General features: G+C 37.2%; 1 protein-coding gene and 1 pseudogene across 3 annotated transcripts in view; one reads left to right on the top strand and one right to left on the bottom strand.

The window, feature by feature from the left end:
* The window catches only part of AFG2A (AAA ATPase AFG2A), a 353,318-nt gene that overhangs the window by 287,122 nt on the left and 43,584 nt on the right, over positions 1-22,612 (top strand). The gene's annotated exons all lie outside the window — the stretch shown is intronic.
* Positions 4,871-6,068, bottom strand: LOC144291543 (TATA box-binding protein-associated factor RNA polymerase I subunit D pseudogene; annotated as a pseudogene).

Below are 22,612 nucleotides of genomic sequence, written 5' to 3'. Positions count from 1 at the left end.
GCAGTGCATAGTGATTCTTTGAGGTGCTGGCAAGAATGTTCTTTCCTATCAACTCATCAGTGCTTCCACCAGTCAGCAGAAGCAGTGGAAAACTTCATTACTTTCCTGACTAAATACACACAAAGTCTATCTCTAGGATTTTACTATTTGCAAAACTTGGCTATACACAAGTATGTCTTAAACCCATGAAACTTCCCTTCCACGTCTCTTCATATTGGCTTGCTGTTTAACAGTATCATTCTCCTTCAGTTTCCACTGGATGTTAAATGACTGGATGCTAAACATTAGGATTGCTTTCCTGATAGTCCTCTCACATCAGAGCTTCCCTTACCAGCTTCACTTATATTCTGGAAAATGATCCAGAAGAACTGGAACTTCAGGAATTAGAGACAAGTTACAGCCAGAAAGGGGGCATATTCACCTGTGGAAGCTGATAAGGATACATGAGATACAAGCCTCATAGACCACTCACAGGGACTTATACTACTTAAATTGGGTTATAAATCATTTTTGTTGGGGAAAATATGGTAGATTCTTTATTGGTCTTCATTATATTAATGTTAGGAATGTTTGCCAAAATTTTGAGTACTTACTGTATGTTAGACGTAATAGTAAGTACTTTACATAAGTTATTTTAATACAACAGCCCTCTGAGGTACAAAATTAGTATACTCATTTTACAGAAGAGAAAACTATAGCTGAAAGTAACTTTTTCAAGATCTCACAGCTAACATCTAGTGAAATCAATATTTAAACCCAAGTGTGACTCCAAAACCTATGCCTTTAAATCCTGATTTCCTTGGCTATTCATTGTTCCTTTAGAATGGTTTTGAATGTTTCCAGTAAATGGGAGTGGGGTGGAGGAGGGAATGGTGGGAGAAGACAAATGTACTGACAATGGAAGATTTCTTTCAAAACCTTGAGGAAAATGATTTATAACTTAGCATTATATGCCAGACCAAACTTCAGAAATGTGAAGATTGAATAAAGGCACTTTATAATATTCCTGAAGAGACTCAACATGTACTTGTTTTTACAAAGTTACTTAAGGTTGCATGCCAGCTAAACAAAAGAATAACTCAAGAAATGGGAAGACAAGAAAGAGTAATAATGGAAAGTCTTAGGATGAGCATTGTGCTGCAGGGCTAGGGAGAAGTCAGTTCATATGGAACAGGAGGAAAAATTCAACTTGCCTTTAGAGGCTTCCAGATGAAAGTAACCCTTACTGAAGAAAAAGATCACAAAAGTTTCAACAAAAATGGTGAAGAGTATTATGAGAGCAATGTAGGATGTCCAGAAAGGGAAATAAATGCAATGAAACTTTAAAAGAAATAGAGAACACATCCAGTGGGGGAAGATCAAAAAAGCCTTCATGGAAGAATTAACATTTTGATGAGCCTTTAAAAGATACAAATAGTTTTGTGAGGAGACTACGGGAGAGAATGCATTTTAGGCAGAGGCAGAGACAAAGAAGTATATGGGATTCACTAGAGCCTAGACATACTGAAAAATGGGCTGTCCAGTGTTTCAAGGTAAGGCTGTAAAGTTTGGTAAGGAGTATTTTGTAGGGAGCCTAGAATATGTACATTCTGGAAGCTCATCCTTTACTAGGTAAGCCTAAAGAACTTTTGAAAATTTTTGAAGTGATATCAGAGCTATGATTTTGGAAAATTAGTCTGGAAACAAGATGGCTAGTCAGGAAGCTAGGAGAAAGGTTAAGAGTGGTATAAAGTAGAAAGAAGACAAAGTAAATGGAATAAAGATGAGAGTCAAAGTCAAACATCAAAACTGACTCAACCTTTTCAGCCTGAAGACTGGGCAAATGATATTTCTGTAACAGCAAGTATAATATAGTAGTTAAGGGGTGCCTGGGTGACTCACTGGGTTAAGCCTTGAACTCTTGATTTCAGCTCAGGTCATGATCTCAGGGTCATGAGATTGAGCTCTGAGTTGAGCTCAGCTGGGTGTGGAGTCTGCTTAAGATTCTCTTTCTCCATCTCTCTCTTTCTCACACACAGATACATACATACATATATAAAGTCTTAAAATACACACACACACTTATATAGTAGTTAAGTTTCTATTTGTTGTAAGTAAAAGATACTGGCTAAAACTGATTTGAGCCAAAACAAAGGATATTTTCAAAATAAACTATGATATCTCAGTATTTAAGGAACAGGACTTTGGACTGTCAGGGACTAGAAGGACTCCACAATCCTCAACAACAGAAATTATAACTGCTTTGCAGATGTGAATGTGAATCATCTACCCTCAACTTTTGTTTCTCTCAGTTCCAAAGTCTGTGGAGAAAGAATCTGATTGGCTCATTCTGAGTCATGTGTTTGCCCCTCAACTAATTGATTCTGATAGGGAAACAAGATCATACCTTTATAGATAAGGCCGCTGGAAGACTCATTTCAGTGGTATATACTAGAGAAGAGGAAAATGTTATGAGATAGGCCATGTATAATTGATCAGTGTATATGTTCTATTCTTGAATACACAGATTAGACACACACTTACCTACCCATACTTCCAGACGAATGTCTTGTTTTTCTGTAGACAACTGTAAATATGTTCTGCCCTACAAAGGAAAGTATTTCAATAGAGGATCATTTGACAACCAAAAAAAAAAAAAAAAAAAATGCTATAACCAAGAGATTAAATTGTAAGTATAAGTATCACTAGTATCCTCTGTATACAATGGTTAGAAAAAGATAGGATAGAAGAAAAGCTAATGACAAAGTATCATTTTAAAAAAGAAAAGGAAAATAAAAATAAAGGCTACATTCATAATTTCTGCACTTGGCAATGGGACTATATTCTTTAAGACTTACTTTCTCCATTGACACTTCGTGTTCCTCTTTGCCCTTGATTAGTACTTCATCAAGTCAAAGTACAGTTCTTATACTGTTGATATGACCCAAACCTACATTCCTAAAGAATCTGAGCTCTGGATGGAATTGTTTGTTTAAAGTTGTGATAATCATCAATTAGTCCTAACCAGTGGTCATAGTAGTACAAGATGTTCTGCCTCAGAGGTTACCAAGGTCTAATGCCAACTCATTATTCATTCAGCTCTGTCCTCTTTGGCTACAGTAAGTAGAACTACCCCATCCATCCTGAGCCTGGGAGTTTGTGAATGAGCCTCAAAATAGCACTTGATTTAGTTTTGCTCTACTGGAGGGTTTAACTAAATATCCCTAGTTGTGGTATGAAGAGTAGAGTTAAGATAGATGTGACAGAAGCCGAGGTAATAGCCCACATGAAGGAATATTAATTAGGGCCTAACCTTGTATTAGTTAAAGGTAGTGAAATGAGGGAAATTCATAAAGCATTTAGGAAGCAGGACTTAGGGGATTAATTAGAAAGAGAAAAGAATCAAAGGTGACTTGCAAGTAGCTACCTAAGTGATGATAGTGCCATAAAGTGAGAGAAAAAAATATAGGGCAGATTGGGACTCCTTCACTATCAAGGACTTCTGAATTACCCAGGAAGAGATGTCAGCAGGTGGTAGTTGATATACAAATTAGGAGGTGAGACCAAGAAAATAAAGGAGATTACACTGTAGAATATTTAAAATAGGAAGAATAAAGGGCCCAAGAAAGAAATCTGGAACACCAAAATCTAAAAGGTAGACATAAGAAACAGAACAGAAATGATTGGAGTGAAGTGGGTTCTGGAAACCTTTTGGATACCGAGCATTACCAAATAACAACAGAAAGGTTTGGGTCTATTGAGTTTAGCAATATGCAAGTCATTAGCGACTTCATTGAGAGCAGGAGTAGTGAGGGCAAAATCTAAATTGTGGAGAACTGAAATGAAAATGGAAAGTGAGGTATTACTGTAGGTGTCTCTTTTAAGAAATTTGAACAAAAAAGAATGGAGAGATATTAGATTGGTATCTGGAGAAATATTGGTGAGGCCAGGACTAGGATGGGATAGACAAGTATGTTTATAGACTGAGGAGGAAAAGTCAGACGGAGAATGAAAACATCCAGGCAAGAAAATGGGGAAAGGAATAACTAATGAAGGAAGGTCAGAGAGGATTGGGATCATGAGCAAAAAGTAAGGCTTGGCCCTCAGCTGAAGGAAGGGAACCCTGTTCTCTTATATTGTTGAGAAAGAAGTAAGGATCATAGCAGATATAGATGATTTTGTAGGTAAGGGCCTGGAGAGGTGAAGAAGGGGAATGGATTCAGTGATCACAAGCCTCAACTGGAATCTATTTCATGAGTCTTTTATCTGACCCATAGAATTATTAAATTCATATATAATATTAAGTTTTACCCTTTTCCATGTGTGATGTAATACATAGTAAAGTCCAGTCTCTCTCTTTTGAGAAACAGATACAGAAAATCAAATTTTTAAAATGTAAACATACTGAGATGAAGGTGTCTATGGATTCTCTTAATGGAGTAGATCATCTAGACTAGTTTTCATTTTGTTGGAACTTTCCCTCAAGTGAAAAGATCTATTATGTAACATTTTAATTAATATAGATCTATTGCATAAAGAGAAATGAGAAGCTCTGTATATGTGGATGATCATAAACTCATAGGAAGATTTTATTACTACAGATAAGACTATTTTCTCGATAAGAAAGTCAGATTGAATATACTGACGTGACAAATGATCCTTTAGTCTCTTAGTTTTACATACTGTTTAGGTCAGGGCCTGTCTGTGTTAGTGGTCTTGTCTATGAAACACTTGCTCAAATGAAATTTCTACTATACTATGTATTGCTTACATTCTGACCTACTTGACAATCTAGTATCAGATTCACTATTACAAAAATTAGCTACATACTATGTTAGCTGTAACTCAGTGTAGTCTTTTTTTTTTAATTAATAAATTTCTATTTAAGATATTTGACAAAGTTAATAAAATTTTTATTTAAGATATTTGACATGTGATTCCTTCTGCCACCAATCACCATAGTTCCACCAAAGCCAGAGTGATGATCTTCAAAATAGCACTTTTAAAACAAACTTTTGTTCAATCCACAGCTGTCACTGTCCAGAGGTCTTCTTGGATCTCCACTTGAATATGGACATACTTCAAAAACTCCCCACCATTTAGGGTCTAAATAGATAAATGATCTTCCTGGTTCTCAAACATCCTTTAAGTCCAGACACTGTTTTCAAGTGAAAAGCCTTAATATTCATATTCCTATCTCTTCCTTTTCAGACCATTCTATCCTCTGTCCCATGTTTTTGGATTTTGATGCTCTCTTTTTAGACGAAGCAGCTTCTTCAGTAAATTCCTCTTGTCTTAAATACAGATTCATTTTCTTTGGTATTTCAGAACTTACTATGAATTCATTATTGTCCACCAATTTGATATCACATCCATCATCATGTTCAAGAGTTGTTGCAGCCTCTTCCACTGTTTCTGACTCTTCGATAGGAGAGAGAGATCCATCATCATCCAAGTATTTGTATCTACGACTGTCAAACTCTTCCTTTTCTAAATCTTCACCAACATTAATTTATTTCAAGGATTCCTTGAGATAGTATTCATACTTCAATTTTTCAAGGTAGTTGAAAAATCCTCTTGCCACCGCTTGCTCAAAGCTTAAAATCTTTCTCCATGGTAATGGCTTTTTTACATTCTCAGATTCTAAAAATGGGAACCCAGATCCTTTGTCTTTAACTTGTTTCTTATTTATTTGGGAGCGTCTAGTGGTTTTTCTTCCTTCTGGTCTTCCCCTTGGTCTTTCTTTTGGCTTATATTTCCTCTTTTTACGTTTCTTTTTTTTTAATCTTTCAAAAATAGCTTTTAAAGTCAGTGGTCTTGGTTCAAAAGAGGAGTCACTAGATGAATCCCTGCTTCAACACCTCCAGATGAACGAACAAACTTTCTAATAGGGTTTCTTTGCCCCTGTTTTGTTGAGTAAGGGACACACTGAGTCTTAAATAAGCTGCTACCAGAAGAATTATCACTTTCATTGTCAATTTCTACAGCTGAATTAGATGCCATTATAGGTTGAGAAAATTTGTTACTTATTCTCCCCCAAGTCCTCTCCAAATTTTATTCACCACTTGTTTGCTTCAGAGTTCTCAACAATCACGCGGAAGGAAAGAACTCAGTGTAGTCTTAAAGGGTTTTCTCAATTATTTTAATACTTGTTCTTTTGCAGTGATCTGAAAACCATTTCTACTTTCCAGAAAGAATGCCTTTAGCATTAAGGCTTCAGAATCTTTTTTTTTTTTTTTTGGATTTATTTATTTATTTATTTATTCATGAGAGACAGATAGAGGAGAGAGAGAGAGAAAGAGGCAGAGACACAGGCAGAGGGAGAAGCAGGCTCCATGCAGGGAGCCCGACGTGGGACTCTATCCCGGGTCTCCAGGATCAGGCCCTGGGCTGAAGGCGGCACTAAACCGCTGAGCAGTTACTACCCAGGCTGCCCAGGCTTCAGAATCTTAAAGTGAATTGATTGATCAGGGAAGATTTAACAATGCCTGGCTCACAGTTTGTACTTAATAAATGTTTGATGAGTGAAAGACTGAATGCATGCAATTTCATTTTTGTGAAAATTTACTACCCTAAAAATTTGTCTCTGGAAAGAAGTAGTACACGTTCTTTTTGGAATATCTGAAACCATTGAATCTTACTTAATTCTATTAACAAAAACTTTTGAGTCCCAGGCCCTCACCAAGACACTCACTAAAGGTAAAGAGACCGTGCTTACTTCCTTTTACATTGGTTATGAGTTCTGATTTTTGATGATAACAATTTTGGATCAATGCTAGGTTTTGGCAAGGTTCAGATTAATTATATAAAAGAGTACATTTAAAAAAAAAATCTATCATATCCAATTACCCAGTTCTCTAGCACAAGTGCTTTAGGCACTGACTTAATCTAGAAATGATCATGTGAGAGGCCATCTGGTAATGACGGGATGTCATTCTTATATGAAAGAACCTAAGGCAGTAATCTGGAATAAAGGACCATCAGTTGATCTCAAGAGAGCTATCTGAAACATTTTGGTCAAAGTCAAGTTCACTGAGGGTCATATTTTCAACTAAGAAGAAGATTCCCGGAGTAAATTCCAGGGTTCGAATAAAAACAACTCATATACTGTTATTTTAATTGAATTATATCCCACCTTAGTTTTCTCCATAGTATGTTTTCTTCAGACACATTCTTCTTCCATGATTGTCTGATGTTTTGTTTTGTTTTGTTTTTTTGAACCTCATGGTGTTCCAGTTACATGTAAACAATACAGACAGTGATACTTTGTAAAATATCCCATTTCTACCCCTTGAGTCTATGTTTTCCCTTTTCTGGTAAATGACTTTGGGAGCCTACAGAAACCAAATAATGAGAACCCCTAGAAGTAGTGTAGTAAATGAGATTGCTAGTGGTATTTTCATAAAGTTCTAGTTGCCTCTACTATTGTCTTTGATTTGTTCTTTTAAAAGGTTCTTACCTACAATGTGTTTTCATTATTTTAGTCTCTTTGAGGTCAGGAAAATGACCTGGAGATAAAAGGAAGTCCTGTGGCAATTTGACTTATATTCTTAGCTAACTGACTTAATTGGCTTATGTCTTAATTTTTGTTTATGAAACAAAATATAAAGTATGTGATAAATGCATATGTACAATATGATGCTTTTTCTTAGGTATGTACATTCCAGAAATTGGCTATATTTGTAAATTAGGGTGGCTTGTGTACTGAAGCTTTTTTGGGTTTTGAGGGTTTGTTTTTTGTTTGTTTGTTTTTTAAGATTTTATTTCAGACAGAGAGAGTGTACATCAGCAGGGAGAAGGGGCAGAGATAGAAGCAGACTCCCTGCTGAGCAGGAAGCCCAACAGGGGGCTGAATCCCAGGACCCCAGGATCATGACCTGAGCCAAAGTTAGATGTTTAACCAACTAAGTCCCCCAGGCACCCCTGTACTAAAGTTTTAGAGGGAAATTTTAAGTCATAATCTCTATGTCTCTGATATAAAGAATACCTGGGTATAAATGAAGCAAATCTTGTGGATTCTGAAATAGACCTCAAGATTTAGAACTATGGTAAAGAAATCTGAAATTTATTAATTATTTCCTTACTGTGAGATCATATTGTCTCTGGTTAAAAAGATACTTTCTTTTAAAGCTTCAACTAAAAGAAATGTATGCAAAATATATATACAATTAGCAGTATTGCAGAAATAAAGAGTTCAGTCTCAGGAATTAGGCAGACCTGGATTTGAATGTACACCACCAAGAATGAACCCTAATATAAACTATGAACCCTGGGTGCTAATGATATGGCAATGTAGATTCATGGATTTTAACAAATGTACCCCTCTTCTGGAGGATATTGATAATGGGGGATGCTCTGTATATGTTAGTACAAGAGGTATCTGTATTTTCCACTGTGATTCTGAAGCTGCTCTAAAAAAAAAAGTCTATTAAAACAACAACAACAAGAAGAAACAGGATGGGAGGAAATAAAAGCCTACTCTCTGAGCCTGCCCTTTTTGCCACTGCCTATTGTACACACTCAGCTTTTGCACTCTCCGCAGCCCTCCCTTTCTCCCAACCTCAGTCAGTCACATCCATGTGGATGGTTAAAGCAGCTTTTTTCCCTCCAGTCAGTTCCTAGAAACTGTGCCATAAAGGAGACCATCACAAAACAGATCGTTATTGAAAGAATTATATTTCCTTATACAAACAACATTATAATGGAGGATTGCATTCGTGCCCAGAACTTGCCATCAAATAAAGTATGCTCCAAGTTCTCTTTAATGAGCCTGAGTATACACTACACACTAATCAGGATCCTGTGTACCATAGGTGATTGGTCCATAAAAATACAACTCTGGAAATAATTGTGTTTTATAACCACTTTTGGAGAGCGTATTCCTTTTAAACCTTACATGAATTGTTGTTACCGTTAGGATGCTACCTGTCTGAATCAGCAATGTCATGCAGCTGTCTTTGTGGCCTGAGGGACAGGGCACCAAGACTGGTTTATCAAAGGATTGAAATGGTTGAAGAGCAGTTCCCTAACGAAGGGGGCTTCATTTGCTCAGGAGAAGCACTGAGATTATCCACCCCCCAAAAAGAAAATAATACTATGAGGAAGAAGACGGAGACAGGGAAGGGAAGGCAAAAGAAAGAATGCCATACTTCCGAGTTCAAGGTTGTGAGACAGCTACTTAGGATGTTTTACAAGATTTTCTTTTAGTACAGAAAGGAAAAGTCAGTGTTTGTTCCATAACAGAACATTTATTATATAAAAATTATTTTGCTTTGGGATGCCTGGGTGGCTCAGCCGTTGAGCATCTGCCTTCAGTGATCCTGTGGTCCAGGGATCGAGTCCCACATTGGGCTCCTGCATGGAGCCTGATTCTCCCTCTGTCTCTATCTCTGTCTGTGTGTCTCTCATGAATAAATAAATAAAATCTTTTAAAAAATTATTTTGCTTCACAAAAACTATGAACATAGATGCCTCACACTTTTATATTTCCTTTGTTTCTGATAGTCTAGGTCGGATGCTCCATAAAGTTTTTATCACCATGTGATCTGTAAAGCATATGTTCCATCAGAAAATCCTTCTAGTCACCAGCTCTCTGGTTTCCATAGAGGTGTTGATGGAAACTTACATATAATTCCAGAGTAGCATTCTGCTGCAAAGGATTTTATAAAACATTAAATTCTGATACGGGGGATAATGTTGTAAAAATCATTCTTGATCCCTGAATAATGCTGCATATTAATGGCTATGTAGCATTTGGCTTCAAAATTTCTAACTGCGTAAACTTGGATTTCATAGTAGTGTAAAAAGTATTCTGCTAGAAAAAAGTAGATACTTGCCTTTTTTACAGGCTTAGAGAGATCTGCTGTATCTTTCAAGTAAATGTTTCCTACCACTATTACCATCTTTCTGTTCATCTACAGGGAAAAAAAAAAAGAAAAAAAATGCCAGTTTTTCTTGCCCAGAATCCACAATTTGAGTCAAGCCTAGTTTCATATGAATGTTCTGTGTAATGGGGAGTTAAATCAGGGGTCAGCAAACTAGGGTCTGCAGGTCAAATCTGCCCCACAGTCTGTTTTTGTAAGACCTGGAGGCTAAGAATAGTTTTACACTTTTAAGTGTTTGAAGAAAATCAAAAGTAGAAGTAAAATACGTGAAATTCTAATTTCAGTGTCCATAAAGTTTTATTGGTACACAGCTACACACATTCATTTTCCTATTGCCTATGGCTGCTTTCACACTAGAGATGGATCTGAGTACTTACAAGAGGGACTGTGTTCTATTGCAAAGTCTAAAAAAATTGCTACCTGGCATAAATTTGTTGGCCCCTGATTTAAATAATTTCACTATCTACCACTCTACCCACATACTTATATTCACTTTCTCTCCCTGTCTCCCTTTCCCCCACCCCATCCTATTTTCCTCTACACACACAACCGTTTTGAACTTGGATATTACAATGACAAAGAAATCAAATTGTGAGCCTATAGTAATTCGTAAGCGGAAACACGTTTTAATTTCCCCTTGACTTGTCAACTCTATCCTCCCTGTCTGCTTTCCCTTTCCTCTGCTGCCTTTAGATAGTGTTTCTAAGGCCATGCCATTTTCCCAACATATTTTGTTTTTAAGGTGGGGGTTAGATCTTGATACATCTTTTAACTTCCATGGAACGTTCCCTGTTAGTATGTGGTCCCATTTTTAACCTATTTGCAGACACCCCCGATTATCTAAAATCACTTTCACATGGGGCTGAGGTTAAGCTTTATTTCTCTTGGCATGTCTCTGCCACAGCAGACACTTCCTCTTTGCCTTGAAAGGACAAAACGATGTTCAGCTGTCTGGGCTTAGGCCCAGTATTTGATTTATACATTATTTAATTTCCTCTTGAAAATTGGAAGCAGGGCTTTCAGGAATGGAAGTCAGTATTTTTCATTTGTTTAAGAACACTTTTAGGTCTAATATAATCATCAGTAGTAAATGTCAGCATGATTGTGAGTGACTTAAGGTAAAACAAATAAAACATGAATACAAAGGAAAAGTATTTGACAATGGAGAATATCTGAAGTTTTTGAATAATCATTATTGTATTTGTTATTAAGTTTTTTTGTGCTAATGTTCATTCAGCAAACTTCTCTGAGCTACATTTTGGGGCACCTGTCTTTATTCATTGGAGGAAATACCTTTCACCATTATGTTAATAGTTCAAATTTTGGGGTGATTAGAAGTTCGAGGAAGACTTAATATAAACATACCAGTAATTTTACAGAGGATTTTTGGTTTCTGTCTAAGCTGCTACTGCATTTTATCTCCACAATTAAGTTCATGCACATGCCAGTATATATATGCCAAAGTGGTTTGAAATTCTTACAGCAGTGAATGCAGGAAATTAAAAATTAACTCTGGAAATACCATTTCTTGTTCTACATCCACTTTTGGGTAGTGTGTTCCTTTTTAAATCTTACTTAGATTGTTGTTACTCTCAGGTTACAACCTGTCTCCTTTTTTTACCACCAAAGTTCTCAAAAATCTGGCACACCTAGTGCCTCCACTTCCTCACTCCTGATTTACTTCTCAAACCCTGATGGATGGCCTCTCCCTCCTTCCACCACTGCTGAGCTGATCTCACTTTTCCTCATCTCCAATCCAGTAACCAGCTCTGAGTCCTTGGCTTGCCTTCTGCCCATATCCCAGAATACCCCTTTCCTGAGACCCTCTTCCAGTTTTCATGTGGACTGTTTTAGGTTCCTCTAATTCTTCATCTCTTACACACACTCCTCTCCTAGTATCAATCTAAGCTAAAATATTCCCAGAATTCTGTTTCTTGGACCTCTTCTCTCCCTATACTCTTAGCCTTTTCCTTCTCATCCTTCCTCAGTGCCTGAGATACTTGAAGAGAATTTAGAGGGCTGCAAGGAGCACAGTTTGAAAAAACCACCCCAGTCCTGTGAGATGACTTCATTTGAGTCCCTGGGTTCAGCCCACCCTGTGTCACCTCTGGGCCTTGCTCAGGAGTGTTCCCTCACATGGAGGGCCTTGCTGCCAGCACCATTATCTTTATCTTCACATTCCTTTTAAGCTCATTCCTCAAGAGTCTACTCTTTAGTGTCTCTGAGCTCCCAGTAGATGTTTTCTCTTCCTCATCTGAGCTACAGGAGGGACAGCCTGATATGATGGATAGAGCAAAGATTCTGGAGTCAGGCAGATAATATATTTAAATCTGGACCCACCACATGCCTGTTTGTGTGATGTTGGGCAAATTTACCTACATGCTATAAATGTCAGTTTCTTCATTTATAAATGGTGAGGGAATGAGAATGCTACTTACCTCATGGGCTTTACGTAGATTAGACATATGCAAGTCTAGAACACTTGTGGTGCTTGCTGTAGTAGTAGTAACTGTTATCATCCTCATCAGTAGTAGTCTTCTATCTCAGCATTCCATGCATCCCATGTCAGTTACTTCATTCACTTCACTTGCTAAGTAGGCATCATATAGCTGCCTTCTTCCCCCTTCTGAATTCTAAGCTCCTAGAGACTATCTTTAAATTCCCCTACTCCCCTAGAGCATAAAACAATGACCTATAAATAGATTCTCCTGAGGGAATTGAATTAAGTAGAATGGCCCTTCTCCCCCCTTAAAAGAAATGCTGATTTCCCGGTGTTTTTAGGATTCAGAGCTGGTATATTTGTAGCTCTGTCTTCATATTTTAATCAAATATTAGCATACCAAAAAGTCATTGTTGTTATATTTTGTCATACTGAATCTTGAAACTAGCCTTTGAAATGATTGCATTTTAATTCCTCAGACACTTAAGGACCTGCATAGTAGAGCTGGATAGCCTGGAATAATTCTTATTTTTGAAAATACTACTTTGTACCTTATATATAAATGCTATCAGTAGTAAAAATGTATTTTAAATAGAGATTAATATATATTTATTTTTAATTTATATTTAAAGTTCTTACATTAAAATGTATCTTTGATTTTATACTTTCTGATTTATAAAATTAAAGCCAAATGCATAGTTTTATAGCTTAAAAACTATAGTTTTTAACATAGTTTTTATAGCTAGTTTTGTAGCTAGCAGTTTTTCCTTTTACATAGTAATTTTTTCTTCTTAAATCCTTATTTTCTACCTCTGAAATATATTTCTGGAAACAGATTTCTGGAAACAGATTTTTTGCTTCACAAGAAGCGTCACTTTTTCACAAATCACACATTTTCCTGAACTGCCTTGTTTGTTGTTCGGCGAACCAGGAATGTACATTCCTGGTGATTTTTGAAGAAGAAAGTAGGGAAAGAGTTGTTGTGCCTTCACTGGTCTGAACTTCTGTGATGGAGGACCGCTGAAGCTCGTGGATATGACTGACAGACAGGACAAGTAGGCTTTGAGAGAGACAACAGCATAAGTCCACCAGTACCCCAGAGTCACTGAGATCTCCCCTGGTCAGGCATTCATCAATCAGAAAGCCCCTCTAGAGCAGCAGTTTCACAGAGCTGGGTATTAGATGGTGTACTCAGAGCTGGGAACAAGCTGTGCTTCCCTGAGCTAAGGATACCTCTGCGGTGAGCTCTGGGAAGGTGTGCTCGGGGTAGCGGTGAGGTCAAGAAGGGGAAGGGATGGCCAAAGTGAATTCACACTTTGAATGTTTTCAGGAGTTATTTGTAACCACTCAGGAATATAAAATAGTATCACAGCTGAGAGCTTTGTTTAACATTCCATTGAGCTCTAATCTCTACTTAATCTCTACTATTTTGGTTTGGTTACTAGGTATTTAATGCAGCCCCATATTGCAGAAGGCTGGCCAAAAGCACACTTGAAATCAGTAGTAGTCAAAGCTAGCTCTGCTGAACCTAGATTAAGACATGAGCATGCAAGTTTAGTGGTTCTGAAGTTTGTGGGATAGTTGTTTTTTTAGCCTTTTGTAAGCCGTCCTAATATTCTGCCAAAGTTAAGTGTAGCACCTGCTCTAAGGCATAAATGCCATATTTAGTCAAAAAATAAAATGTTAGGACTGAAGACTTAAAACTTTAGTTAATGTTGTCAAGTATCAAACCTTATTGTCTGTATATATTCTCCTTCTTTCTTTCATTGTCCTCATTCATTAATTCACCACGTATTTATTGAGCATCTCTTACGTGCCAGGTAAAGTTCTAGGCACTAGCATATGTTAATGAACAAAATAAACAAAAGTCTGCACTCTGTGTGTGCTTCATTTTTGTGAGGGGAACAAACCAACAAAATAAATTAAAATGCAATATATGAGGGGTGACTGGCTGGTTCAGTCAGAGGAACATACAACTTTTGATCACAGGGTCATGATTTTGAGCCCTATGTTGGCTGTAGAGATTATTTTGAATAACTAAAACTTCAGAAATGATAAAAGTTGTTTTAAAAAAGAAAATGCGGTATGTGGAATGGAAGTAACAAGATAAGGAGCAAAATAAAGCAAGAAAGGAAAAAAGGATTATAAGGGAGGAGGCAGCAGTTTTAAATAAGGTGGCCAGGGAAAACCTCACTGAAATCTGAGTAAAGACCTAAGGCAAGTTAGTTATCTGAGGAAAGGGCAGTTCAGAAGAAGGAACAGGTGCAAATGCTCTGAACAAGACTGAGGTTTTGTATTTAAGAACAGCAAGGAAGCTAATGTTTCTGAAGTGAAGAGAGCGTGGAGGTGTTCCAGTGTGCAAATGAAGAAAGTGAGAGGTCGTGATTGGTATCAGATGTTGCTGATGGATCAATTATATTGAGAACTGAGGACCGATCATTGGATTATGATCTTGACAGAGCAATTCACTAGAGGGTCAGAAGTCTCATTTGAGTGGGCTTGAGTCAGAATTGGGAGGAGAGGAACTAGGGAACTACAAATAAAGACAGCTCTTCCAAGGACTTTTGCTGATGGTGGATTGAAACAGGTATGGAGACAAGGAAGGGATTATGCTTTTAAGAAGAGTAATTGCAACATATTTTTATGCTGGTGGGAAAAGTTGATTATAGGCGGAGAAACAATTATAGCGGCAAATCTTGACTTAAGAAAAGAGAATGAAATCCAGTGCATAAATAGAAGGACTGATCTTAGCAACTAGAACAGTTCATCCATTGAAACAGGAAGGAAAGGTAAGAGTGCAAGTACATACAAGTAAGTAGGATAGGGCAGATTGAATGGTGATAGCATATTGAAAGTTCTTTTCTGCCATGTAAACAAAGTTTATTTCCAGTGTTTGAATAAAATCTACCATATCACTGTCATATGTTTATTTATTTACTCTCTCTAGAGTAAGTTTGGCCAGCTTGTGATTCGTGTATATATATATATTTTTTTTTTTTTTCCCTTTTTTTTGAGCAAAAACCTGTCTCCTGTTTTGCTTTCTAAACCCTCACAAGAATGACAGTTCCAGTCCTCCTCCATGAGTCTTTCAAGTACTGGAGGGTTGACCTGATTTCTCACTGCTGACTTCATTCATCCTCTACCACACCTTACCCTCAGTGTTTCTGTTGGCATTTGGTGTAAGCCCCCTCTCACATCTGATCACTCTCCTGAGAGGAGCCAGGTTTCTCTCATTAATTACTCATTGACCTATATAGTCTTTTTTCTCCTATGCTTTTTTTCTCACATATTCAGTGTTTCTAACAAATATTTATACCCAACTGGCATGCCGACAAGGTTTTTATCTAATGTGTTTATCCTACAGACAAAGCATAGCTATTAAAAGAATCTCCTCCAATCCCACCTTTATCCACTAGTTAGTCCCTTGTGATAGGATTGTCAATTTTCCGTTTTCACGTGACTCCAGGTAAATCAATATCTAATCCAGATGTAGCCAGATTAAGTGGTATGGGGCAAAGAAAAAAGGATATATTACAAACGATTTAAGCCTGGATGACTGGAAGAATGGTGTATCCCTGAAAATGAGTTAATGGGGCAGGCGGTTTTCAGATCAAGAGGACACATCTGTCGTTGAATACTTTGGATTATAGATGCCTGGAGAGAGGCTGAGCTAAAGATGAATATTTCAAAGACATCTGCATAGGAGTGATATTTGAAAAGATGAGAGTAGATTCATTTTTCAAGAGGTGATAAGTAAAAGTCTAGAACCCAGAGGCCAAGAATAATGTGTCTATATTGGAAATGTCTCTGGCATGTGAGCATGTGATCTTCTGAGAATTAGAAGTTAGTCCTAACACATTACCATGTACATGAAAAATTGATGTAAGACAACCACACTGGTTTGAATCACAAGTATAAAGAAGAGTCCTGATTTTCCTGTTATCACTTCCCTAAACCCAAGAATGCTGCTGTGCCTGAGGTGACCTTAATCCCACTAATATCCCCATTAGCACTACTACTACCTTTACCATAACAACAGAGTATTAGTGGCAATAGTGATCACCTGGAGGCAGTGACTGAGTGTGAGCTTCAATAACCAGGCTTAGGAGAACAGCCAGGTGAGTTCTGTAGCATGAAGCCCTTGGAGATGTGGAGAGGTTGAATGGTGACTAGAGGTGGTAAAGGCTGAGGCCTTCAGCGGCCGGTTGGAGCTGAGAAAGTGGAAAATTGGAAGAACAGAGGCACATAAAGGAAACAGAAAATATGACTTTTAAGGCCTATCTTTTCTAAAATTCTGAATGAGCAGTGGTTAAAAACCAAGTTTCTATAATCATATCCATCCTACAGTGAATAAGAGTGTCTTACCAATTCTTTGCTTTTTACTTTTGTCCTACTTGACCATTTTAGACTTTGATCAAAGGAAACAAAAGACTGGAAACCACTCAAGTGTACATTACTTGGGACCTAATTGAATAAACTCTGCAGTTGTAAATGGAATAAGAAATAGCTCTCTGTATTTAGCTATGAAATGATTTGTAGGATAAATTGTTAAGTAGAAAAGGCAAGGCACAGGAAAGTGTGACAGTATGCTAACATTTATCTAACAGGATGGCAAGAGGGAGTAGGAAAGCTTCCCTTCATAAATATATCCTGGGCAATAAGTGGAGAAGGAATAACAAATAAACACCATTTTGCTATCTTTAATGAAATAAAGAACTTAGACAATCACAAGTGACAAACCATAAAAAACTACTAAAGCCTATGTATTCCAACATCACGTGTGAAGTATTTATTCCCAAAACATCAAACCACTCAAGCCTCTAGATCTTATTATGGTTTACAGGAACTACAGGAGACAGAAGAACATGTTAAATCACACAGAGAGATGCTGTTCAAGAAAATAAAAAAACTGTATAGGACATATAACCTATTTCTTCAACATAGAGTGTAAGGAATTTTTTTAGAAATGAGATACATTGGTACAAAGTGTAGGTCTTATTTTGATCCCAATCCAAACAAAATAGCTATGGAACACATTTATGAATAATTGGCAAAATTTTAAGACTAAATAGTGATAGTATTAAGGGATTGCTATTTTTAATGTGGAATAATACTGTGGTTATTTTTTTAAAAAAATTCCTTTCAATATATGCTGAAATATTTATGGATTAAATGCTGTGATTCTGGGATTTGCTTCAAAAAATCAGTGCCATGTTGGGGTGAAGATTAGAGCATAGCTAAAACCATGGTCGGCCATGGGTGGTCAAAGCTGGGTATCAGGTGAGTGAGAGTTTGCTCTAAGTTATTCTCCCTACTATGGTGTATGTTTTATTTTTCTCTAGTTTAAAAAGAAAATAAAGAGGGGAGGGTAATTATTGTCTCCCTAAATGTTTGCCACGGATTTTGTCGTCTCTGTCTCCCCTTTCTCCTCTATTCTCAGGGCAGGAATTGGGCATGTTTACAAAGTAGGGTGGAGCTGTTGTGAAAGACACTTCCAATCACCTTTCAGCCACTTAGCAGGTAGAATGAAGTCAGAGGACTCCCAAGCTTCAAATGCTGTCTGCTTCATTCCCTCACTCCATAAGCCTTGTCAACACACATTTCCAGTTACATGCATTTCCAGTTACAATTGAATTTAGGGACTGTCTCCAAATAAAATTTCCATAAACTTCCAAACTAAATAGCTCCAGACTTGAGCCTTGTATCTATTAGCTGTTTATGACCCCTCCCCCCACAAAAAAAGTTGAGTTTTTATTTGCTTTCTTTTCTGATTTTCACTGTGACTTCTCCAGTTGCTAAGAAAGAGAATGGATTTAACACAAAGATAACTTTGACTGTAACCCATGCTGGAATCATCATTCAAAAGAATAGCTTTAATTTTTCCTATAGATTTCCATAATCATTTCCAAAGAAATTGGTGGCCCCTAATTCAACTTTATCGTATTTTGGATAATATCTGTGGCCTGGAAATCAGTTTTACAGCTCAGAATGTTATCTGGACCCCTGATGAGCAGCATGGTCTAAGAAAATGGCAGCTACAAACAACTGGTCCCCCTGCAGCATGCTGAGCACTATTTTTTGGAAGCAGAGCTGGAGCAAAGGAGGCAGTTGCACCACTGAGATAAGTTCCAGAGTGGCACTTTCTCAACAGAACATATAGAGGTACTATGCTCTAAATGTTGCCAAGACAGCATTTGAGAGGAAGCAACGTATACGCAACAAAAGTTTACTTCTACATAGAGAAGGATAAAAGCCATCCTCTCTTCTCATTTCCTCCACCCACCAACAATAGCCTGCCTTAAATCACCTGTACTTCCAGCCCCCCAAGAATCTTCACCTCCTACCCCCCCAAAAAAACTAGAGTTTCCATGTCATCACAGTATGCTCACACACAGTTGATTTGGTACAGAAAAATGATCTGTCTCAGTTTGGCCCCATCTTCGTACCCTTTCCTTCAGCCACAGTGATTGAACCAGGCTCCCCCAACACTTTCCACAGGAGTTTTCATTACTAGAACTGAGAAAATGAGGACTTTGTCCTGGCTGAGGCTGTAAGGTATAAAACTTGTTTGCCATATTGTCTTCAATGTGGGAAAAACCATTCTGTAGTTAAAGAAGAATAAAACTAAACCAAGTACAGAGAGAAACAGAGATCAAAATTATGGAGAGAGAATCCTAATAGCATTCCAGTCCCTGGTTCCAGTTGGTGTGCTGAGCCCAGCCACACTCTTGTCCCTAGGTTCTGTTAGATTCAGTAAATATCCTTATAATCAATTCCTCCTTTTGATTCAAATTAGGTTTCTGTCCCTAGCAGTTGAGCCCTAACATACAGCAGATGTCACAGCTGATTGCACATATTTGCAGACAGAAGAGAAGCTGAGGCCAGAATTCAGTCCACCTTGCTTAGAGGCATTCACAAATGTAGTGTGAAAACTACTCAGGAGTCTCCTTTGATTAAATCTAGCCTGGTCACATTTGTTATGGCAATTAAAGAATACACAGCCTTAAAGTCTTTTCAGGACTTGTGTTTCTTCTTAAAGAAAATAAATCAGAAGTGTTCATTAAAAGATTGATATAAAAATTTAATAATTCTGAGGTTAACCTAAAACTTAGCCTAATCTTCCATGGGAACATTTGTGTATGTGTGTGTGGGTTTTAAATTCCACAAATATTACTAAAATGAGCAGTCGGCAGAAAGATGTTTTAAAATATTTTGTTTCAGCATGTAAAATCTCGTTTTATTACAGAATTCTTTTGTTAAAGGCACAGCTATGCTGGGTTGCTGCCAGAGTGATGAGATTTTGAAAGCTCAGTTAATTTTAAAAGATTTGCAAATGCTGGGCTTCAGAACTACTGATGGTGGAATGTACTTCACACTTTTTTTTTTCCTAAGATTTTACTTATTTGAGAGAGAGAGCACAGGAGCAGAGAGAGGGAGAGGGAGAAGCAGACCCCCGCTGAGCAGGGATCATGACCTGAGCCAAAGGCCAATACTTAAACTGACTGAGTCACAGGTACCCCTTATTTTTGTTAAAGAGTTTTTATTTATTTATTTTGAGAGAGAGAGCAAAAGGGAAGGGAGAGAGTGGGACAAGCAGTCTCCACACCAAGCGCTGAGCCCCATGACCCTGAGATCAAGACCTGAGCCAAAATCAGGAGTCAGCTGCTCAACCCACAGAGCCACCCACGTGCCCCTTTAGTATAGTGCTTAAACTCACATCTCATCTTGCGAACACTTACGTTGCATTTGCAGTTGAGTTTGCACATGTGTGTGTACGTGTGTGTGCATGTGTGTATACTCAGTTGTCTATATTCATATGTGTGTTTGCAATATGTTTATTTTAAAGAGAACAGAGTTGGGGGAGAGAAGAGGGAGGACTTGTAAAATAATTCAGAATTTCCTTTGGCTTTTGTATTCTTCAGTGTAAATATGGAATGAGTACAAAAGATATCTTGAACACACTGTAGGAAAGGTGATATGGGTGTATTTCCAGTTACATACCAGCATGGTAAAATGGAGGTCCTCATTGTCAAGATCTATCCTTTCTAATGATTAAGACTCCAAATGAAAACATACACCCATAAGAAGAAAGTCTTGACATTTCAGTTATCTTTACCTTACAACATTATAGAGTGCTTTTATGTGGATATTTATCATTTATAGTAGAAAATGCAATGATTAAGATTACAAAATAGTTTCCATTGTATCATAATCCCTTTGTGTTTAGTTGACTCATCTCTGTGAAAAAAAAATTCCATTCGTTATAAATGTTTACTGGTTTCTTTCCAATGATACATTTTTTGATGGTTAGAAAGCTGAGGAAAGGGGGATCCCTGGGTGGCTCAGCGGTTTAGTGCCTGCCTTTGGCCCAGGGCACGATCCTGGAGTCCCGGGATCGAGTCCTGCCTCAGGCTCCCGACATGGAGCCTGCTTCTCCCTCTGCCTGTGTCTCTGCCTCTCTCTCTCTCTCTGTCTATCATGAATGAATGAATGAATGAATAAATAAATCTTAAAAAAAAAGAAAGCTGAGGAAAACATGCCTAGTATAAAATGATGAAATAGAAATATGGATACAGTCTTGAAATTTGTTAAATACACATACTCAAATTCATTCAATTTTATGTCTTTAGATTTGAAGAACTAGGTGAATACTATGTGCTTTAAAAATTCACCATGAGCTCTTTAAATGTACCAACTGCTGCATTTCTAATTGCCAAACCTATCCCACTAAGGGATAATTTAAGGGACCTTTTAAATTAAATTTTTTGAAGTATGGTTTCTTTATTACCAGTAAGTAGTTTTATCTACCCTCTTTTCCCGCAACCCTTTCCATATCAGTCTATTGCTCTAATGGCCTTTCTCATAGTTTTTAGTTTAGTCTTTACAAGTAGACATTTTTCAGTCTTCCTTTAGGAGACTTTTTGGCTCTTTCATTGCTGAACTTGACATAAGCCTTATTCTTTCATAAGCATTTTTGCAAAGGAGTTTGGGTAATGGTAGTTAAGTAGGAATGGTTAGGTTTCAGTGTCCATTAAGGAATGGTCAGGAGAGAGAAATAGATGAATGTTTTGGTTAAAGCCTTCATAAAATGAATTATCTTTATTCCCACCTTGACCTGGACTTTGAGTAACTAATGAAAATGATTGCCTTATGAGGCTTTGACAGGTATTTGTAACCTCTTCGAAGTTATATCACATACATATATTTTAATTGTCAAAAAATAAGAACTGTATCTTACTACTGGCTTTCAAATCAGTAACATCGAAGATTTTCCTTTTTTTTTTTTTCTTTTTAATGGACACGCAACTAATAGAGTTCAAAGTGTGTTTCACTCTATTATAAGACAATAGGCAGATAAGAAAACAACCCTGCAAGTTTCTAAATACCCAGTGTGTAATGTTATTACCAAATATCAAAACTTACATTAGGTATTTAAATCTGAAAATTCATTTATGGGTTAGGTAAAATTACTATAGTATTTGTAAATTCTAATCTTATCTTGGGTACTTGGGTTTTTCATTCCCCAACTAGTGTGCTAAATTTGCAGCCTTAGTGTATTACCTTAGCTTTTTCTTAATAAATGAAATAGGATGTTGGTTTTTAGGTTTCTCTTCTTGTCAATAAAGACCGAAGTTAGTTACACCTAGGGGCAGCTATTGAATGTTTATAAGGTACAAGAGGAAGGTCTAAGAAAGTGATGAACTCCATATTGTAACTCCTGTACTTGTCAATTGTGATCATTCTAGACAAATTACATTCTGGAAAGGGGAGGATAGATATTACTATGAAGCGCTCTTAGGATTTAAGATTTGAAATATAGTTACCATAGAACAGTGGTTCTTAAGCCTTTTAGGGTAATGGTTTCTTTTTAGAATACGATGAACGCTTTGAACCATCTCTCTAGAAAAAAAAATGTATAAAAGTTTTCATAGGTTTCAGTATATTCCTAGACCCTTTTGGATATCCAAGAACCCTATGTTAAGTATCTTTATTATATGGCCAATAAGCACACAAAACTGGTGATATTTTTACCTAAAATATGATATACATAAGTACGAGATCAGTAATTGTATTGTCTTTTCACTCCCTGTCATGTGCTGATGGTATACTTAGTTTTTGCTCACCAGGACCTATCTTTAGATGCCCCTCAGGTAGCTACAAATTGTTGTTATTTTTTTTTCTGTTTAACACAGCCATTAATATGATACCGTATTCTTTAAAATGATTTTAGAGATGCCATCCAAGAGTGCTGATCGGCTACATCAGAGCTGCTCAGAGAATGGACAAAGAGAAAGGAGTTCATTATAGG

The sequence above is a fragment of the Canis aureus genome, chromosome 20, assembly GCF_053574225.1.
Source record: "Canis aureus isolate CA01 chromosome 20, VMU_Caureus_v.1.0, whole genome shotgun sequence".
NCBI lineage: Eukaryota > Metazoa > Chordata > Mammalia > Carnivora > Canidae > Canis > Canis aureus.
This window is presented reverse-complemented; position numbering and strand designations above follow the sequence as displayed.